Source organism: Mixophyes fleayi, chromosome 4, assembly GCF_038048845.1.
Source record: "Mixophyes fleayi isolate aMixFle1 chromosome 4, aMixFle1.hap1, whole genome shotgun sequence".
Classification (NCBI taxonomy): domain Eukaryota; kingdom Metazoa; phylum Chordata; class Amphibia; order Anura; family Limnodynastidae; genus Mixophyes; species Mixophyes fleayi.
This window is the reverse complement of record NC_134405.1, coordinates 276,092,619-276,115,259: the sequence shown is the minus strand read 5'-3', so window position 1 is coordinate 276,115,259 and position 22,641 is coordinate 276,092,619. Positions and strand designations below refer to the sequence as shown.

Here is a 22,641-nt window from a genome sequence, read left to right as displayed (position 1 = left end):
TGTCCAAAAAGATAAAGTAAAAGTTTGCTCTTATCTATGTAAAATAGCAAAATAAATAACAGATTTTAATTTGAGTGGAAACATAAGTGCACAATCCAAATAATAATGTAGTGTTTTCTTACTTGAATTTGGTATACCTCTATTAAACCAGTAGTCTTATAGCATGTTCATTACTGAACAGCTTCTACACAACAATTTATTTTTCTATGTTGCATAAACTTTGAGCAACAACAAAATATGGCTCTTATTCTATGCTTGACAAGGAAGAAAATAAATGAGGCTGAAGTTAGCTTCTTATTCACTACTTATGTGTTCCAGATTCTTACTCAGAAAACTTTGCTTTTAAAGGATTAAATCAAGTTGGACAACTGATTTAACATTAGTTTAACAATAAATGGTGTTCCTTGCACAATTACAATTGAATTTAGCCTGGCCCAAAATTGGTTAAGGCATGAAATCCATTTGTATTTTGCCTGGCCCAATAACACTTTGCCATGAAATCAAGCAGAAAATTGGACATAGTCACCATATTTTATCATTTTGAATTAGTAGCTGTAGTATTACAAAGGTTAATAGTTTCATTAAAAAATTGCAACAAAAAATACCATATCATATTGTCCAAAATAAAATATATTCTATACACCAAAGGATTTAGGGAAAAAGGACAAATAGGCCATATGTCAGTTACATATGTCTGGCAACAGACATATGTAATTGACGTATGAAAGAAACTGGGTTCAATTAAGTCAAATGAATCCATTCTCTATAGGACAGTTTCTACTTCTTCCATATCTCCACCTTAGAGGAAGCATCTACCAGTTTCAATTCCTAATTTTGCGGGGAATAATCACCCAAACAATGTAAGAGTCCAGCTTTCTGTGAATGTTCCTTCGAAGATAATTGTCTATGTTGATGATGTCATGATTGTCTTGTCATACATGGCCGAGGCACGTGACATTGAAAATCTGATCTGTAAATATTCTGAGGTTTTGGGCTCAGAGATGAATCAGGAAAGAGTGAAATTCTGTGGTTAGGGGAGGAAGGCCAGCAGTTTGTCCTTCGGAATTTGCTCGTTCGAATGCTTAAGATTTTAACCTCTTGACTGACCTGATTTGGGTCAGGTGATTATACCAAGCGAAATTTGGAATAGAAACTTTCAGATGCTGCCTTTAAGGTTGAGATATGGAAGAAGTGGAAACTCTCCTATAGAGAACTGATTTATTTAAGCCCAGTTTTGTTATACGTCAGCTACATATGTCTTTTGCCAAAATCATTAAGGGTCAAGTCAGTTCCTTTTTCTTTCAGTTGTTATGGGGGGAATAGGTTGAACTTCATGAAGAGGAGTGTGACATACAAACCTAAGGATGATGATGGCCTGAGAATGGGAAACCCAGTGCTGTTCTTTACTACTGCCTTCTTGAAGCTTCATCTTGGTTGAATAGTAATCCCGTAAAAAGTCTTTGAATTAAGTATGGATACCTCCTAGCTTATGTAATTCAGAAATGGCAGATTGAGGTGGGTGAGGCAAAAACTCCTCTAGGAGGGTGTTTGAGAGGAGGATTTTGCATACTCACTTTGATGTGCCCCTGTTACTAAAGGATTGCTCAGGTGATATGGGCTTGAATGATCTGTCTTTGGTGAATTTGTAGAGTATCCCTCCAAAGTTTAGAGATCTCACTTAGCTGGCAATTCATGGGAGACTTTACGTTAAAGAGAAACTGAAGCACTTCTTGCTTTAGTGTCCTTTTAATATAGAGGTTTACAAGGGAGTGTCCCATGTCTTAAGCCTTCCGTGCCTTTCAGAGCTTAGTTAACCTGGGTGGGTGTATGGTGCACTCAAAAGTTGTGGGGATTTTGATTTAAGCACACAATTTTTAGTTAGTACAGTTGTTAGATTTTACACATGGAATGCATGGTGTTTAGTGTTGGTTCCCTATACCGTGGTGGAGGATAGCATTCTGCACAAAGTTTGTAAAATAAGGGAAACGGGGAGGGGCTGAATGGATACTCTGAGCTGGGGTAAACACTGGCAGGGTTTGAGACCTCCCAAGACGGCAGCTAAGATCTGGCAGTCTCTCACTTCTTGGCTATCTATCCTGTTGCTTCACTATTAGATTTTGTGGAATCCATCTTTTTTAATAAGGTTTACATACATTTAAAGTTTGTTTTCATTTCCTGACATTAAAGGGTCTGTGGGAGGTAATATAGATTGGTGGTGGGGTTGTTTTAATACAAAGTATTGTGTTAGGGGATGTCTTGTTTCTTTGATGAATATAGTTATCTATAATGTAGTATTTTTTTGTGGATGGATTGTAATAGAATTGCTATGATAAGATGAATTTTCATTCCTATTGGTCCCTTTTACCCAAATCCTTTGATGATGTATATAGTCTATTTTATTTTGGAAATTGTGATATTGTATATTTTTGTTGGAATTTTTCAATAAAAACATTAACCTCTGAAAAACTACAGTTACTAATTCAAAATGATTAAAATGGGATCTGCTCCCACTTTGCCATCTGATTTCTTGCCCAAAATCATGTTGGGCCAGGCAAAATGCAAGTGGATTGTATGTAACTGACCACCCTCTGTTGATTCCCACTATCAAATTTGTGGCCCAACAGGCTTTAACACTTGCAAAATTGTGTCTACTTATTAAAAATGATAAAGTATGGTGACTGTGCCCAATTTTCCACCGGATTTCTTGTTCTAACCCATGTTGGGCCAGGCTAAATACAATTTGTGTAAGGGACATCTTTTGTTGTTAATCAAATGTTAAAGTGATCCAACTTGATTTAATCCTTTAAAAATATTTTTTTCTGACTAATACCCTGGAAGTTAAATAAGAAGTGAAAAATAAGCTGACTGAATAAGAAGCTAACTTCAGCCTCGTAGAAAAATCAATGTTAGTAATAAAAAAATACACTTTCGACAAAGAAGAACGGATTGTAGAAATAATATAATTTACAGAAATCAAAAAGGCATTGCTTTTGAAAAATGTCTCCTGATTAATAAAAACAACCTCTTGTTGGTATAAATGGTGTGGAGACTCAAAGGTTATGAATCCCTGACATAGACATTGTTGTTAAGAAGAAAAACAGTTCAATAATTCATTAAAATGCAACATATATAAGTGGATCATAGGAAGACTAATTGTAATTAATGGAGGATGGACAGACATAGAGCACATACATGAGAAACAAACTACAGACATGAGACATGGCGTAGAGGACCTTGCTTGTGAAAACGTACATTATAAATGATTTGATGATAGTTCTCAAGGGAACAAAAGAAGGATTATTTATGAACATATAAAAGGCCAAAAGCTTTGCGATGTCATTTTTGTGCAAATGCAGCTATTTTCAGAGGTAACTGCATGCAAATATGGACCAAGATGGAGGCATCTGCTAGGGTGCCGTTTGAAGAAACAAGTTATGTGGATGAAGAGTGTTCCTTGTTAAGGGTTTATTAGTTTTGCACTAAAGTAGAAAATAAAATTTCGTTATGTGACATGGGATTATGTAAATGTGATGGTGAGGGTCTATAACGCACATTTAGGGATGTGTTCCCCATTTATTACTTAGGCACACACCATTTTCCTGCTTACAAAAAGATTTGAATTATCCAGCTAGTAAGCTATCCCTATGCTTTCATCAGGAGGCATTTTGAACTTTCAATTGCACTTGGTGCAGTTCTACCACTATTAGAAAAACAGAACACCTTTAATAAACTCAGTTCCAATGTCCACTCAGTCTCATGATGAAGACATAAAAAACCCACAAAAAAGTCTAAATTATTAAAAGGCTTATTGAAGAAGTAGGTTGGACATTGAAGTGATGTTTTTACTAAGTGATGTTTGTTACTATGCACATTTTCTGCAGCATGGGAAAAACTTCATATGTAGGTGCAGATTGATTCTAAAGACTAGGAAATAGGTGTGCATATTTAAATGTGCTTGGTGGACAAACAGATGCTCTAAAGCAAAAAGCAAATAGTCCTTTTTAGTTGAACAATTACTTCAATGATTGATCAGACCAGCGTCTAATTTTACACAGGTTGACCACATTTTGAAATATTAAATTTACAGTGATCAGATTGTTTGACCACTATAAAAGGAAGGTTGTAAGAGTTTGAAGGCATGTTCAAATAAACACTAGTTTGATTTCTCCTTATCAACAACCAGAACACAAATGAAAAACAGCTTCAAATAAGCAGCGTAGCTTATGCAGGGGCGCACAGAGGATTTGTCAGGGGGGGTTTCCTCCTCCCCCGGAAAAAAAAAAATCTAGAGACCTGCAGCGCCGTTTTGGCTGCACTGTAGTATACAGCAGCTGCGGCGCTGTCAAAGAAGCGTCCGCAGCAGTGCTGTATACAATACAGCACTGCCGCGGACGCTTCTTAGACAGCGCCGCGGCTGCTGTATACTACAGTGCCGACATGTATGGCACTTTTTAGTGGAGGAGGGGGGGTTTCTGGAGACCCAGAAACCCCCCTGCGTGCACCACTGGTATGTAGTTTTGAATAAACAGGCTGACCTCTTGGATAGGTTAGAAACAGCCACCGCTGAACCATTTACTTTTAATGTCATGTGTATAATACAAAAGATGACAGGCACATGATATAAAAATTTTTATAGAGCACACTCCTAGTATCTACGCTGAACTATATATAACATACATACTGTGAGGATACCGGGTTTAACGTAACCTTCTGGATCGCACAGCTGGCCTACCCGGTACCTATCCAAGGTTCAACATCACCCAGGCAAATATCCGAAATAACACAAATAAGTTTATTTAACAAAATGGTAGCACAAAACAGCAACAAACAGATGTAAATAATAACTTGAAACACATAACACTACAGTCTGGCTCAGACAACATACAGGGTATAATAAAACCCCCTCACCAGTATCCCTGTTACTTTCAAGGACTGCTGCCTCTCTCCTTTAAGACTACCAGATAACATAGTGGCCCTAAGTAACTGTCACTCTGCTTTCGGCGGACACACAGCTCTCCAGACCTAGAGATGTAGATCGGGGCAACGGCAGTACTCCAGGAACCGATTGTCCCTTTCCTGTAAGGGGCAGATATTAATATATCTCAACGTCAGCCTGACCTTAGCTATCACTTTGTAGTGAATGCTAATTTGCTGCCCTCTCTGGGTGTCTTTTAAGCTCAGAAATGACATCATCAGCAATTCCAGAACCAGCCTGATTGGTCCTTTTTGTGTGTTTACCTTTTCCTTTTTTCCCTTTTTACCTTAAACATACAGACAAGGAGATAACAGAGTTGTCACTCCTGATTTAATTAGGAAGAGGTATTGTTATGTGACAGCAGAGTTTGTGTAAACAGGAAAGACCACACTCCAGACACACTTACATTTGAATCCCCAATGCCATCCTCTGTAATTAAACATAGAGCTCTGTCTGTGGACCCTTTTCCTATGCTAGCACACACAGATCAAAGCTAAAGGAAGACAGGAGACCCCTGATGTGAAGTACATTCATACAGGACTGGTGGACAATAAACCTTTTGCCTAGACTGAAACAATGGACTAGTCTGATTGCTAACGATACAAGCTGGCAAGCTTTTAACTACTTTCAAGATAGAATATACACAAGCTTAAATATGACTGACAAACATGGGGGAACCAGAGGGCTAGAAAAAGTATATGTTTTATAGTCTGCAGTCACCTCCTTTCCCCACACATACCTACATACATACATTCATACATACATACATACATACATACATACACACAAACATATTCTTTTTAGACAACAAATGCAATTTGATGAGCATACAATGAAATAATGAGATACAAGTATAATCACCATATGAATATTTTAAGACTATAAATTGAGAATTTGAGGAGGTCTCCATCAAATTTTTAGGATAACCGTTGGGAAACCCAAGAGAACATGTAAGTTGCATTGTGCTTTGTAGACCCTGGGACTTGCTCATTTTCAGATGAAGATTCACATTCTTGTTGTGCAGCTGGTGTAGCTACTAAAATCTCTGGAATTACATCTTGTTGAATAGACATTTCTGTGTAAGCAACGTGAGCTTGTTCAGTAATACATTTGGCTCTTAAATTCATTCATGGGCTCTTTTGAATTGTTTTGACATTTTTTGCTTGTGCTCTCCCTTGTGCTTTAAAGATTTGATCTACATGGCAATCTTCAGCATTAACAGTATACATTAAAGGACTAGATCTTGAAATGTTTTGCCATCTTTCCTCTCGGTAATCTCCTGCTAACACTTCTTGACCAATATTATAATTTCAAGTCGGTTTTTGATACATATTTTTCTATTGCTTGTTATGAATTTATTTACAAGATCTCCGATTCCTGCTGAGGAATCTCAATGCTGGAGTAGCAGATTCAGGATTTCGATAAACAAAAAATAAACTGTCCATTTTTACCAAATGGTTCTAAAGTGAAGTGCTTTATGGCAGTACATTTTAGGAATCTCTGGAATTCTTCAGAAATAAACTTATGTCCAATATCTCTACAGATTTGTTTGTGTAACTCTTTTCTAGAGAATATATTTCTGAAAACAGCAATAGTTTTCTGGGAAAATGTGGACTTCAGACTACTTAGAATATGCATCCACCACAATCAGAATTATTATTATTATTATCATAGATTTGTACCATAGTGCACCACAATGCTCCACAGCGCTGTATAGTAGGAAAAACAGTACATACATAAAACAGGATATACAAGGTAGACAAAATAAATGTAGACATGAAAACAAAGAGTATGAAAGACCCTGCTCATTAGAGAGCTTACAGTGGAAGAGGGCACAGCTGAAACAAGAGGAGCAAATGTGGATCTATGTGGAGATTGGGACAGTTGTGAGGGTGCATTAGTATGAATAGTGTTATCGAAGATATGAAGATAAGGTAATCTATAAGAAACAGATGGGTTTTCAAAGATCGTCTAAAGATTTGAAGGCTGTGGGAAAGTCTGATTGAGCATGGCAGGGAATTCCATAAGTGGGGAGCAGCACAGGAGAAGTTTTGTAGGCGGGAGTGAGAGATGGTTACTAGAGATGAAACAAGGCGAAGATCAGAGGTAGATCTAAGAAGGGCAGGTGGGATAACATTTTGATATGAGATTTGAGATGTATGCAGGGGTAGTGTTGTTGAGGGCTTTGAAGGTAAAGGTGAGTAATTTGAATTTGATTCTGGAGGACAGAGGTAGCCAGTGTAGGGATTTGCAAAGTGGTGCAGCAGATGGGCAGTCATGAGAGAGGAAGATCAGCCTTGCAGGAGCATTTATGGTGGATTGAAGTATGGTTATATAGGTGTCAGGAATGCCAGATAACAGGAGGATGCAATAGTCAAGACGGGAGATGATGAGAAAATGGAGTTTTGCTAGCATGTTGACTAAGAAAAGGGTGTATTCTGGCAATGTTTTTAAGGCAGAGTCGACAGGACTGGGAGAGAGTCTGCATGTGAGGAATAAAGCAGAGGGTGGAGTCAAGTGTGACACTAAGGCAGCAGGCTTGGGAGACTGAGGAAATTGTGGTGTCATTGACAGTGAAGGAGATTTGAGGACAGGTGTTGACTCAGGAGGGAAGATAAAAAAAAACTGTTGAGCTTTAGGTAGCATTGGGACATCCATGTGGAGATAGCAGAAAGACAGTTGGTTACACAAGATAGTATAGAAGTAGAGAGGTCAGGAAAAGAGATATAAATTAGGGTTTCATCAGTGGAGTGGTGGTATTGGAGGCGGAATGAGCGAATTAGTGCCCCAAGAGAAGTTGTTTATAATCAAAAAAAGTAAAGGGCCAAGAACAGAGCCTTGTGGGAACCCAACAAATTGTGTTATGTGTAGTGGGAGTGGAGGGGAGGATGTGTCAGAAGTAGAAACACTAAAGGAGCTGTTCGAATTGTAGGAAGTGAACCAGGAAAGAACTGTGTCACAAAGGCCAATTGAGTGAAGGGTGTGTAGGAGACGAGGGTGATCAACAGTGTCAAAAGCAGCAGAGAGGTCCAGGAGAAAAAGTATGGTAAAATGACACTTAGACTTTGCAGCAAGTAGATCATTGATCACTTTTATGAGAGCTGACAGTCGGGAATGGAGAGAGTCGAGAATAGAATGAGAGGAGAGAAAATGAGACAGGCATTTGTACACTAATCGCTCAAGTAGTTTGGATGCAAAGGGGAAGAGATAAATAGGGCAGTAGTTGGAGAAAGCGCCTGGATCGAGAGATGGTTTCTTTAGAATTGGTGAGATGAGCACATGTTTAAAGGAGGATGTAAATGTGCCAGTGGAGAGAGACAAGTTGAAGAGGTGAGATAGAGGTGGGCATGCAGTGGAGGAGAGGGAGCAGAGAAGTTGGAAGGGATTAGGGTTGAGGGGACAGGTTGTACGGTGACATGATGAGAGGAGTGCAGAGACTTCATCTTCAGTCATTGGAGAGAATGAATTAAGGGTGGATTGGGAAGTGTAGATAAAGGTGGGTCGAGTTGGTGGAGTGAGTGGAATTTGGCATCAGGAAATATCTAGTTGAATGGTGTCGATTTTGTCTTTGAAATAGGTGGCAAAATCATGGGCTGTGAGGGAGGAAGGGGGAGCGGGTGCATGTGGGCAGAGAAGTGAGTTGAAGGTGGCAAAGTGGCGATGTGTGTTAGAGGGCTGGGTGGATATTAGAGATTTGAAGAATGTTTGTTTGGCAATTGAAAGGACAGCATTGTAAGATGAAAGGAACAAGATTTCCTCCAATGGTCTGTGCTGTGCGGAAGCACTTTTGCAGGTAGTGGGTCTATATGTTGTGCCATGGTTGTGATTTTGATCATCATAAAACATGTGATCCATGAATAAACCTGCAAAATCAATAGGAACTCTTTGAAGCGCCATTTCCAAGGGTGTAATGGAGCTGATGGAAATTTATGTTAAATATTTTTCAAATCCTTCCCAGTCAGCTATAATTTCAATCTGGCCAGCGATTCCAGGCCACCATACATAACATTTAGCTAAGGCCTTCATTTTTACTGTTACAGCATGCAGTTTTTCCAATACTCTTGTATGAAGCCTGGTAGTCAATACTACTCAGGACCCCTACTTTAACATCACTTGACATAGAGACATTCTTATTTGACATAGAGACATTCTTCTTTATGACGATCCAGGATGCAATGAGTTGTCATGTTTTGGCTAACTTTAACTCAAATATCAAAGACTATAGATAATACTGGATCATTTCTGATTTCTTGTTTCATGACAGCATTAGTTATTTGAAGCTATTCCACCAATATAGAGTGATACATATATTTTTGTCTATTTGGATAGACTAATAGACTTGTTGTAGAGGGTATCATGACAAAACATCAAGTTTTGTTCTTGAAGTTTTGTTCTTTTAAATTCAATCTCATAACTGTGAGCCCCTAAGAATAAGGACCGTCTTTGTAATCTGGCAGCTGCCATTACAAGAACTCCCTCCAGATTTAAAAATATACTTGTGGAATTTCTCTCCGCATATACGAACTAAAGATTTATGTTGTGTATAATTACATTTAGCCACTAATACAAATTTGATTTGTCACTCACTGGCATCCGGTAAAATATGTGATAATACTGCACCTATTTTATAAGATGACAATTTAATAGGTAGAGATGGGTCAAAGTGTGTCTGATGTGATTAGTTTCTTTGCCTCTTAAAAAAACATTTCACAATTTGTCAACCATTTTCACAGTGCTCTCTTCTAATGGAGAGCATTCAATCAATGTAATATTATTGATATTGGAGGTAGAAACTTGTGAAAATAATTCACTAGGCCTAGATAAGTGCATGTGGTATTAACAGCACTGGTTCAATTTTGTCTTCCATCTTCACATTTATCTCAATTGGTTCTCAGCCCATATTCTTCTGGGTACACTTTTAAGGTTGTTTAAATTATATTCATAATCTTCTCCAGCAATGATAACTATGCTTGTAACACTTGATACATGGATCTCTGTTATATTGCTGTAGCTGAAGCTATTCCAAGATGGTTGTACTGAAACGAACCTCTGAAATAAACCTTGTGTTGTTGATTGTCAAGAATTTCTTTAACTTATATGCAATGTCCATTTTTAAATACGCTTGGGTCAACTCTAATTTTAGTAGCAAATGTTGTACTATGTACAGTGTTGGATTTTAATCATTGTATTAAAATCTCCTCACATGCTTCCTACTTTACCTTTACTCAATACTGGAACTATGGGCGCAGCCCACTCACCCCATTCTACCAGGGGCAAATTTCCAGAATTTCTAGTTTCTTCAGCTCTGCCTCAACCCTTAGTCAAACTTTGTGAACTTTCAGAGTAGCTTTGTCATTTAATACAATGTTGGCTTTAATCCCTTGAGTGTCCCTATCCCTTTTCCAAATATGGGCTGTGCATTAGTTAACAATTGATTTAATCTCTTCATAGTAGCGTCACTATTTGACATTTTAGACACCTTCAATGTTTTAAAAGACTGCCAGTCAATTTGAATTTTCCTTAACCATTCTTAGCCAAACAATTCACATGTAATATAATTTGCGCATTTTCACTTTGTATTTCATATCAATTTTAATTTTTCCAATATATGTCCTCAACAATACAGAGGTTTTATAAAATAATTTTCACAATTAGTTTGTAGTACTCTTTTGCTGTAATAACGGAAAGGGTGGAACCCGTGTCCAGTTGCATTTTTAACTTTACTCCCTCACTTCACAGGTGATCAATATTACTTGGCAGTCTGCCACCATCATACTGTGCAAATAAATCTTCTTCAGCTTTCTGACAGCTAGTTGAGTCTGACTTATTTTCTGTATCTTTATTTACCTGTGAAGGTTTATTTTGTCTGCTGTGATTTTTCCATTTAATTACTTTATTTATATTTCCTGACCTGCAAACTTTTTCAATATGTCCCTTTTTTATGATATTCCCTGCATTCTTTAAACCAACAGTGGCTGGCGTCATGTGATGTCTACCCACATCAAACACAAGACATTATTTGTTTAAAAGGCATTTTGTGTGTCATACAAACAAGTTCTTTCTTTTGTTACTCTTTGTGGCTGCCTCCATTGAAATTGCAATAGACACTGCACATTCCAATGTTAACTGTGGTTCAGATAATAACCTCTTTTAAACAATTTCGCTGTGCATACTACATACCAGCTTGCCTATAATTGTATCTGAGAGATCCAATCCAAATCATCAGTATTCAGATACTACTCTGTTATAAACGCAGAAATACATTCACTTTTAAATTGACTTATTTTCTGAAAATGAAATCTTTCAGCAATTTCCTGAAACGTTTTGATGGTTGGTTTTACTGGTGTTAATAAACTGCAAAACAAACTGTATTTCATAACCCCTATTATACATAATAGGACCGACACTTTATTTTGCACATTATTTTTGCCACTAACTTTATTTGCATAACAATAAAGTTACAGTTTTTCTACATGTGTACTCATCGAAGGCTGACACTGTCCTAATGTATCTTGATATTTTCATAAACTTTTAAATGTTGGGGGGCCTGCTACATTCACTGTAGACTTGAATAATGACTAATTTAATTTGCGTGTCCTGGCTGTGATCTGGGCCTGTTTAACACACTGTGAAGTCCCATTCCTTACACTGGCTCCTACTTTACATGATTCACTGTTAGTGATGAATGCAATTTTAGCCTCATCATCAGATGTGTTGTATGTAGGCTTGTATAAACATGCTGACCACTTCGATAGGGACAAAACCCTCTGGGCCTCAACTCGGAATGTAACTTGAACTGCATGTATGGAAAAATAGAGGTAAGGGGGCGAGGAGAAGGCAAGGAGACTGGATGCATTTCGGACCTCAACCTCTCCACAGTGGGAACCAGGTGCTCCTCTGTTTTGTTTTAACACACACCTAGCCGTTTCGATGACAGCTTATGCTTGTGTTGAGACTGTGGAACAGATTCTTATGCTTTCTCACCATCATCATCAAATATTTATATAGTACCTTCTTTGCTTAACCCAATGCACAAGAAAGGAAGGAATTCCCTGTCTGGTTAGATTCAACATGATATAATGCATCTGGTTCTTGAAAAATTTCCACTAACCCTTAAGTCAACTCTTCATCTATCAAGATACTAAAAAATTTGATGGGATACAGTGGACATGAGAATTGGTTCAAGATTCTAATCTAAGTTGGAATCTGCAGAAACTTGCATGACAGTTTGAAAAAGATTACATGTATTTAATCGTCATCATCATCATCATCATCTATTTATATAGTACCAGCAAATTCCGTAGCGCTTTACAAATGGGGACAAACACAGTAATAAACAAACTGGATAAACAGACAAAGAAAGGAGAAAGACCTGCTCGCAAACTTACAAACTATGGGACAATGGGAGTTGGATATATGAGTTTAAGTCTACATATTGCATTTCAGTCCAGCCAGATTGCAAATGTAAAAAAACCCACAAGGGATTAGTATGCTATATGATGCCCTCACAGAGCAATGTTTGGCAGAGGGTTGTTGTCTTGTGTGAATTGTTTAATGGGTGGTAATAGGGTAATGTAGAAAGGTTAAGAAGGTGGTTGAGGAATGTTATAAGCATGTCTGAAAAGGTGAGTTTCAGAGAATACTTGAAGGTTTGTGGATGAGAAGAAAGTCTTATTGTGCAAAGGAGGGAAATGCAGCTTGAAAGAAGTCCTGTAAACGGGAATGGGAGGATGTAATGTGAGTGGATGAGAGAAGTAGATCTTGTGCAGAATGGAGTTGTCGAGTTGGGAGATATTTTGAAACAAGTGAGGAAATGAATGTTGGTGCAGCTTTCTTGATGGTTTTGTAGGTTAGTAAAAGTGTTTTATATTGGATTCGGTAAAAAACAGGCATCCAGTGTAGAGACAAAGTGATTCAGCAGAGGAATAACGATTTGCAAGGAAAATCAGTCTGACCGCTGCATGCAAAATATATTGTAGGGGTGCGAGTCTGTTTAGGGGAACACCAGTAAGGAAGGAATAGCAATAGTCAATGCGGGAGATGAGTGCATGAATTAAGGTTTTTGCAGTCTCTTGTCTAAGATATCAACATCATCATCATCATCATTTATTTATATAGCGCCAACATATTCCGTAGCACTTTACAATTGGGGACAAACATAATAAACTAATAAACAAACTGGGTAAAACAGACAAATAGGTGAGAAGGCCCTGCTTGCAAACTTACAATCTATGGGACAATGGGAGATTGACACATGAGGTTAAGTATACATCTTGCATCTTGGCCCAGCCAGACTGCAAAGGTAAAAGTGACTCATAAGCTAAATGAACCCGTCACACAACAATGTTGGTCAGGGGGTAGTTGTCTTGTGTGAAATTGTTTAACAGGCTAAAGGTAGCGAGGTTAAGAGGGTGGCTGAGGAATATTATAAGCTTGTCTGAAGAGGTAGGTTTTCAGAGAATGCTTGAAAGTTTGTAGACCAGAGTCTTACTGTGCGAGGGAGAGAATTCCATGGAGTGGGTGCAGCCCGAAAAAAGTCCTGTAACCAGGAATGGGAGGATGTAAAGAGGGTAGATGAGAGACGCAGATCTTGTGTAGAACGGAGTTGCCGAGTTGGGAAATATTTTGAGACAAGAGAGGAGATGTATGTTGGTGCAGTTTTGTTGATGGCCTTGTAGGTTAGTAAAAGTATTTTATATTGGATTCGGTACAAAACAGGCAGCCAGTGTAGAGACATACAGAGTAATTCAAAAGAGGAAGAACGATTTGCAAGGAAAATCAGTCTTGCCGCAGCGTGCAAAATAGATTGTAGAGGTTTGAGTCTGTTTTTGGGAAGACCAGTAAGGAGGGAATTGCAATAGTCAATGCGGGAGATGATGAGTGCATGAATTAAGGTTTTTGCAGTGTCTTGCGTGAGATATGTGCGAATTCTGGAAATGTTCTTTAGATGTATGTGGCAGGATTTAGATATAGGGCTAGATTTACTAAGCTGCAGGTTTGAAAAAGTGGGGATGTTGCCTATAGCAACCAATCAGATTCTAGCTATCATTTTGTAGAAGGTACTAAATAAATGAAAGCTAGAATCTGATTGGTTGCTATAGGCAACATCCCCACTTTTTCAAACCCGCAGCTTAGTAAATATACCCCATAGAGTCAATGTGGGGAACAAAGGATAGGTGTGAGTCAAGGATTACACCTAGGCAGCGAGCTTGTGGGGTGGGATTTATGGTCATGTTATCAACAGAGATAGAAATGTCAGGTATGCTCTAGTTGGTGGGTGGGAATATTATTAACTCTGTTTTAGAAAGATTAAGTTTGAGTTGGCGAGAGGACATCCAAGATGAAATGGCAGAAAGACAGTCAGTTACACGGGACAACACAGATGTCGAGAGATCAGGAGAGGATAGATAGATTTGGGTATCATCCGCATAGAGATGATACTGAAAGCCAAAGGAACTTATTCGATTTCCAAGAGAAGCGGTATAGATAGAGAACAGCAGAGGACCTAGCACTGAGCCTTGTGGTACTCCAACTGATAGGGGAAGCGGAGCAGAGGTGGCTCCAGAGAAATTAACAGTGAAAAAGCGATTAGAAAGGTAGGATGATAACCAGGATAGAAAAGTGTCATGAAGACCTAGGGATTGCAGCGTTTGTAGGAGAAGAGAGTGGTCAACGGTGTCAAATGCAGCCGAGAGATCCAGGAGAATTAGGAGAGAGTAATGGCGTTCAGTTTTAGCAGTGATCAGATCATTGACAACCTTGGTCAACGCAGTCTCTGTGGAGTGTTGAAAACGAAAGCCAGTCTGAAGTGGATCCAACAGGTTGTTAGCGGAAGGAAAGCGTGTGAGGCGAGTGTAGGCAAGTCTCTCTAGAAGCTTGGAGGGGCACGGCAGCTGAGAGATGGGATGGTAATTTGAGAGAGAGTTTGGGTCTGAGTTTTGTTTTTTTGGAATAGGAGTAATCACTGCATGCTTGTATAGTGATGGAAAGATGCCAGTAGAGAGTGAGAGATTACAGATTTGAGTTAGAGGTGAAATGAGCACAGAAGACAGGGATCTACCAATTTGTGAGGGACTAGGATCAAGAGGACAGGAGGTAGAGTAGGAAGATAAGAAGAGAGTAGAAATCTCCTCTTCATTTCTGGGGTCAAATGAATAGAGGGTGTCAGAGGGTAGTGGGAAGGAACTGAGCCGATTGCTTATCGAGGAAGAGGATACCATTTCTAGTCTGATCTTATCAATCTTGTCCTTGAAGTAGGAAGCAAGATTCTGAACACTGATAGTAGATGAAGGGTTCGGGGTGGGAGGATTGAGAAGATGTTTAAATGTATTTAAAAGGCGTTTGGGGTTAGAAGCCTGAGCATAGATAAGAGATTGGAAGTATGTTTGTTTTGCAGTGGTAGACAGAAGTATATGTGAAGAAGTCATTAGAGCTTCGAGATTCACGCCAGTGACGTTCTGCTTTACGGGACAGTTTTTGAAGATTTCATGTTGCTTTGGTGTGCCACGGTTGACATCGAAGTCGACGTGTAGTATGTAGTGTCGCTGGAGCCACTTGATCAAGGGCCGTTGCTAAGGTTAGGTAAAAAGGAGGTACTGCCATCTCAGGGGATGAGAATGTAGAGATAGGGGAGAGAAGGTGTTGGAGAGAGGTGGAAAATTGTTGAATATTAATAGAATTAAGATTTCTGCGATTATGAGGAGGCTTGGTAGTGTTAGACAGTAGAGAGGTTAGAGCAGTGGGGGTGAGAGTGTAGCTGATAAGGTGATGATCCGAGAGGGGGAAGGGTGTGTTAATAAAATTAGAAGCTGAGCATAGTCTAGAGAAAACAAGATCAAGGCAGTGGCCATCCTTATGAGTAGATGATTCAATCCACTGGGAGAGATCAAGTGAGGAGGTTAGAGAGAGTAGTTTGGAAGCAGCTTTGGAAGGTGGGTTATCAATGGGGATGTTGAAGTCACCCATGATGATGGTGGGGATGTCTGAAGATAAGAAGTGAGGGAGCCATGCAGAGAAATCCTCAATAAATTGTTGGTGTGCTCCAGGGGGACGATAGATCACCGCAACACGTAGAGAGAATGGATTGAAAATGCGAATAGCATGTACTTCAAAAAATGTGAACGTGAGTGATGGGACATTTGGTAGAACTGTGAATGTGCACTGTGGGGAGAGAAGTAGTCCAACCCCACCTCCTTGTCTGCCTTCAGGTCTGGAGGTGTGGAGGCCACCATGTGAAAGTGCTGCAGGTGAGGCAGTGTCTGATTGCATGAGCCATGTTTCTGTTATTGCCAGAAGGTTGAGGTTTTTTGAGAGGAAGAGTTCATGAATGGAGGTAAGTTTGTTACAAACAGAGCATGCATTCCAAAGGGCACATTTAAAGGACTTTGGAAGAGAGGGGAGACAGGTGATGTGTTTGAGGTTTGCTATAGAGCGGTAGTGCTCTGATGTATGTGTGTGTGAGGAGTGTGGGGGACCTGGATTATGTGATATATCACCAGCTAATAGAAGCAGAGTGAGAGAAAGATAGGCAAGGGGATTGTAAGATGTGTGACTTTTTATTTTCTGGCGACAGGTGGAGGCTGTACTTGTTAGAGATAATAAATAGGACAACAGTTAATGGGTGTTAACTAGAGGTGAGTGGAGTAATGCAGGTGCAATATGAACAAGTTTGTGTGTTGGTGGAGGGGTGAAAGATGACACAGTCCTAAAGATCATGCCATGAAATAAGACTAAGAAAAGCAATTTGTTAAACATTGTGATAAAAGGAGTAAAAGCAAAAAGTAAGGGGATCTTAAAGAATTACCTCTTTGCAGTGTTCCATATAGATAGACAAGTAATGCAGAAATAGGATGTGGCAGATGTAGCTTATTGCTGGAAGTAAAATCAATTCAAATGTTGTCCAATGTTTGTCCAACTGTGTTGTCTAACTGTGCATTTTCGTCCACTTGTGAAAAAATCCCACTTAGTGTAGAAATCACACATGTCTACCCCCACATACGTTTCCCCATAGACTGAAGCTAAGATGTAGTCAGGGTAATTTAGGAATACTCTACAGATGTGCTAATTGGTCAGCTAATTAAAGGAAATAAAACATTTGTTTAAAAGGCTTTAGGAGGCCAGATATCCATCATAAATTAGGCATCAATAAAAGACTGGGCCAACCTAAGTTTAAACAGATAACAATTTCCTTTGACATACTTTAAACACAGATTGCAGGGATAAGTTTCACAGATTGCAGGGATGAGTTTCACAGATTAATGATCAGAAAAGCATTAGTATGGCTGGACATACTTTAAACACAGATTGCAGGGATGAATTACACAGATTGCAGGGATGAATTTCACAGATTAATGATCAGAAAAGCAGTAGTATGGCTGGACATACCTGGAGATGAAAAGAGAAGAGAAGGATGAGGGTTAGTTGCTGTGTTGCCTAACTGTGCTTTTTCGTCCACTTTGTGAGAAAATCCCACATAGTGTAGAAATCACACACAAGATTTGTGAGTATCCTGGATATGATTTTAGATGCATGTAACCTGATTTAGATGTGGGGAAAAAAGATAGTTCTGAGTCAAGGATCACACCTAGGCAGCGAGCTTGAGGGGTGGGGTTTAAGGTCATTGTCACGCCTGAGGATCTTTCTGTGCCCAGACTGGGTTGTGTCTCTGGAGCTGGACTGGTGACTACGTTGTCAAAGCTGGGTGGCCTGATAATGTTCCTCTGCATGTAGTGAATGGACTGGTGCAGATGATGATTACACTAGCAGAGCAGTGCAAACAGGAACTGGACTGCTGTAACCGAAATGCTGGAAGTGGATCACTGTAACCGGAATGCTGAACCGGAAAGCTGGAAGTGGATCACTGTAGCCAGAATTTGGTAACCAGAATGCGGTAACTGGAATGGAACCATGTCATGAACATAGAGAGCTTGCAGTTATTTATAAGGGATAAATCATAACTGCTGTGTAAATATGTTATATCAAATGAATCCATTGATAAGTTCAGTTAAAGTGTAAGATGTGAAGACAGAGAGTTTGTTGGAAATGTATTTGATAGCTTTGCACATCCCAGTGTGAGAAGATAACCATGTCACCTGTAGCAGCTTCAAAAAGCTCCTGCATTTAGTCTTGGACTCCTGAATAGACGTTGTGGAGCTGGTCACAGCTGGACATCCTTTCAGCCCAAGGCAGCATTGTGCAGGCTTATACAGGTATATAGAAATGTGTGCTTAAAAGGAAAATTCCTTCATAGTTCATATTCTGGGGAATCTGGGTGTTATCACATACTGAGGAGCAGAAAACACACCAGGGTTGTGAATGACAGTTACGGGGGATATGGGGGGGTATCCGGGAAAAGCTAAAATCACATATCTTTGGAAAAGGTATGTCACATTGTCAAAAGGTCATCATGTTTGGTATCAAAAGATGGACAGAATCATAGGGGATTTATTAATGCTAAAATTGGATCGATGTAACCCTCTACAGAAAAAATAGATCACATAGTAGAATTGGTTAATAAATCAGGCAGCATGCAAATGGTGATTGAAAAAGTGTCACAGGCCACAACCCCCGATTAGCATTAAACGCTGCCCCTGTGAAGACCATCCCATTTCATGTTGCTTAAAAACCTGTGTTCTGAACAGACAAACTGTCAGTTTCTTGGGGATCAATTTAATTGAAGGACTGTCCATCTTTTCCGCCTGCCCCAGGCATACAGATTATTATATGTAAGTGATGCTCTGTACTTTCATCCCATTTGTTTTTATAACGGTTTGCAATTTTTTACTTGTATGTCAAATATTTATCTAACTGTTTTTTTTATTCTCTCTAAGCATTGTACTTTTTGTATATTAAATCTAAAATTTAATAGTTATGTCCTTATTGCTCTTAATGAATCCATTGCCTGTTTAGAAGAGGCAAATTGCTTGGCTGGATTAAATCTTTAGAAACCAATGTGTGAAGGGTTAATTGTTTAGCTACCAGAGCACAGTGTGTGTACAATTGGGTGATTAAGTCATAGGTTTGCTACGGGCCTTATACGTAGCTGGTGGCAGTTGCTGAGAGGTGTGAAGCGTGCATCTGTGTTGGGAATAGGGACCAGTGAAATTTGTAGCCTTAGAGAAAGAGGTGAGTGTGAGATTTGGGGCTGGAATCCTGTGTTCCCTTACTGTAAGCTTCCAAGTCAGAAGTACGCAGAGGGCGGTTTGTGACAAATAAAGCGGTTCAGGAGCGGTTTCCTGACAAAATAGAGGTGACATATTGTATGACTGTTGGAATATACAATAAGATATCTAATCAGGGAGTATCTGGAGGGGCTTATCCCTGACCAACCAGAATGGATGAAATCAGAGTGCTGGAATCGGACTGGAGCCAGAATGCAGACTGCACTGTCTCAGCTGGTTTAATAGCAAGACTGCAGACTGCTGGGAACCAGGTTGGAGTCTGAAACACAATGTTACACTGGCAACAGGTAAGGGTGCCAGAAAGTCCTTTTATAGTTGTTGTTGATTCCTGATTGGAGACTGCAGTCAGCTGGGCAGCAGCAGCACTCTGAGTTGCTGAGATGGATCAGTTGACTTTATCCAAGATGACAGCTCCCATGGACTGGTATTGGAGGGAATCTGAAATGAAGGCTGTTATCACCTGATTGACTGCGAGGAATTATGTGACCGAATACAAGATGACCACGCCCATTCTCTGATTCTGGAGGGATCACTGCAGTGAAGACACACTGGACAGCATCTTACAGAGATGTCAGAAACCAGTGGGCCTGAGCACCGCAGGGACAACTTGGAAAGGCAGCGAAGAGGTAAGTGACAGGACCTGAGAGCCTGGTGTTTGACAGTCATGTTGTCAACAGAAATAGTATGCTTCTGTTGATGGATGGGAATATTATTAACTCTGTTTTAGAAAGTCTGAGTTTGAGTTGGTGAGAGGACATCCAAGATGAAATGGCAGAAAGACAGTCAGTGACATGGGGCAACACAGATGTCAAGCGATCATGTGAAGATAAATACATTTGGGTATCATCCACATAGAGATACTGCAATCCAAAGGAGCTTATTAGTTTTCCAAGAGAAGTGATATAGATAGAAAACAGCAGAGGACCTGGTACTGAGCCTTGTGGTACACCAACTGATAAAGGAGGCAGAGCAGAGGTGGTTCCAGAGAAATTAACACTGAAAGAACAATTAGAAGGTTAGGATGAGAACCAGCATAGGACGATGTCTTGAAAACCTAGGGAGTGTAGTGTTTGTATGAGAAGAAAGTTGTCAACAGTGTCAAATGCAGCAGATACATCCAGGAGAATTAGAAGAGAGTAATGGCTTTTGGGTTTAGCAGTGATCAAATCATTGACAACCTTAGTCAATGCAGTCTCTGTGGAGTGTTAAAAATGAGAGCCAGAATGAAGAGGATCCAATAGGTTGTTTTTGGAAAGGAAGAGTGAGAGGCAAGTGTAGGCAAGTCTTTCTAGAGGGGCATGGGAGCTGAGAGATGGAATGTAATTTATGAGAGAGTATGGGTCAGAATTTTGCTTTTTCAGAAGAGGAGTAATCACTGTGTATTTGTATAATGACAGGAAGATACCAGTAGAGAGTGAGAGATTACAGAATTTACTTACAGATGGAATGAGCACAGGATACAGGGATCTACTAATTTGTGAGGGAATATGATCAAAAGGACAGGTGGCAGAGTAGCAGGATAAAACAGAGTAGATACTTAATCTCCATTTGTGGGATGTCTTTCAAATTGTAAGAAGTTGATGGGACTCCATTCTGTGACATTTGTGTTGGTATAGTTTCAGTACCACAGAGGTCAAATGGATGCTGTACCAACTGGAAAATAGATAATGCTTGTACTGCCATTAGCTGTCAATAAGCAGTCAAGAATTTTGCCATTTTACTAGGTAATAGCATCCAAAATACTTTTAAGGATCAATTTTAGTCCCACTGGACATTGACAGAACCTCTGGAACACTGACATCATATGGCTTTCTAATACCAGGCTACAATTTTGGAATAACTCAGCATCCACTTTAGAAGAGTCCAGAGCTCTGACCATGAAGGGAACAGAAAATGGCCAGCAAACAACCTCCTCCTGACAACAGTCTTATTGAGCATGGGGATAACCCTCTGGTTCTCAGGTGTCTCGAGTGGGAATGTCTACTGATTGTGGCTAATGAGGCCCTGATCCGTCTTCAAACTAAGTCCCATTGTGTGCCGTATCTTTCATGAAATTGCTCTGCAATTGCTCAGAAATAGACTTTCTGCCAGTGAATGCAAAAGCATCCAATTCATGTCCAGACGCTAATGACAATTCCAACTGCCTACGACTTGCAAGGCGAAACAGGAAAGAAAGGGGCAGATTGACCTAGGTAATGTACATTAATGGCATTCCGAGGTTGCATGCACGCATGTTGATCCAATTCAAGCTCTGAGCATTTTTGAGATATGTGTTTTTAGCTGTATCACTGGAACCAGCTACAGGGCAGGTGTAAGTGCCAAATGATAGTGGTGACTACACGTATGCATGTGAGAACAGGTGCATGCAAGTAAGAGAAACTATAAAAATGCAATTTATATACAGTATGCATTAAGAACATCCTGATTTATGTATTTCATGTGTAAAAGAAATAATAGAAAAAATATATTTTTTGCATTTTTTTCATTAATGATTATATTATGTATTAAGAGTTGTTAATAAATGTAATAGATTTTTTTTGGCAAGGGTTCTGAAGGAACTTTATATTGCACATATGCATGTATTCTTCAGTGTGTTCCCTCAGTCTGCATATGGCAAGTACCATATATCCAGTGCATACTTTTACCCATATTCAAAACGTTTCTTGACATTGTACGTACATGCGTGCAAGTTACATGCAATTTTTTTAAAACGCAAGTTGCATTCAAAGATGAATCAGGCCCTGAATGTTCAGGCTTTTATTGATCTGATCCAGCCATGCTAATGGAAATGTAAAGTATATTTTACAATGCAGTCTTCCTCTCTGGATTTCTTTTCAGCTTCTCCAGTTAATGTCTGCACCCTAAAATGATATGCCTTTCTGGTGCTTTATGTTCTTTGCCCTGACTATGCCAAAATTAAATTTTATCAGAACAAGGTTAAGTTTCAAAAATGACTGTGTGTGTTGAGAATTTATAAACCCATTCCACTATGGTAAGCAGGTTCAGTGGGATGAATGTCTACCAAACATGGGCACCAACTTTAGGAACCTTAAACCCAGAGGCCAGGGCAGGTCAAATTAAGCTAAGAGGCTAGGTCAGTAGGGACCTCATATGACTGGACATAAATAGGTACCACTGGCAGCTGGGTACACACACAAATCTCTGGTGGCAGGGGACACTCAGGCAGAGATAGCAACCCATATGGACCAGTGTACAAGAGATTGGGACTCTTTAATCATCATCTTTTTTCTTTGATTTAAGAGGTCAGTTCCCTATTATATAATGGCTTAGATTCTAATGGGTGCTTTCTTCTTGACCTGTGAACTTGTGTTAACTTGTTTAGAGGTATATAAGACTGCACAGTGGCCTAGTGGTTAGCACTTCTGCCTCACAGCACTGGGTTCATGAGTTAGATTCCTGACCATGGCCTTTTCTGTGTGGATTTTTTATGTTCTCCCCGTGTTTGAGTGGGTTTCCTCCGGGTCC

At 39.5% G+C, this 22,641-nt stretch overlaps 1 protein-coding gene across 4 annotated transcripts in view; it reads right to left on the bottom strand.

Annotated features, from left to right (window-relative positions):
- The window catches only part of LOC142152769 (rap guanine nucleotide exchange factor 6-like), a 536,756-nt gene that overhangs the window by 185,232 nt on the left and 328,883 nt on the right, over nucleotides 1-22,641 (bottom strand). The window lies entirely within an intron of this gene.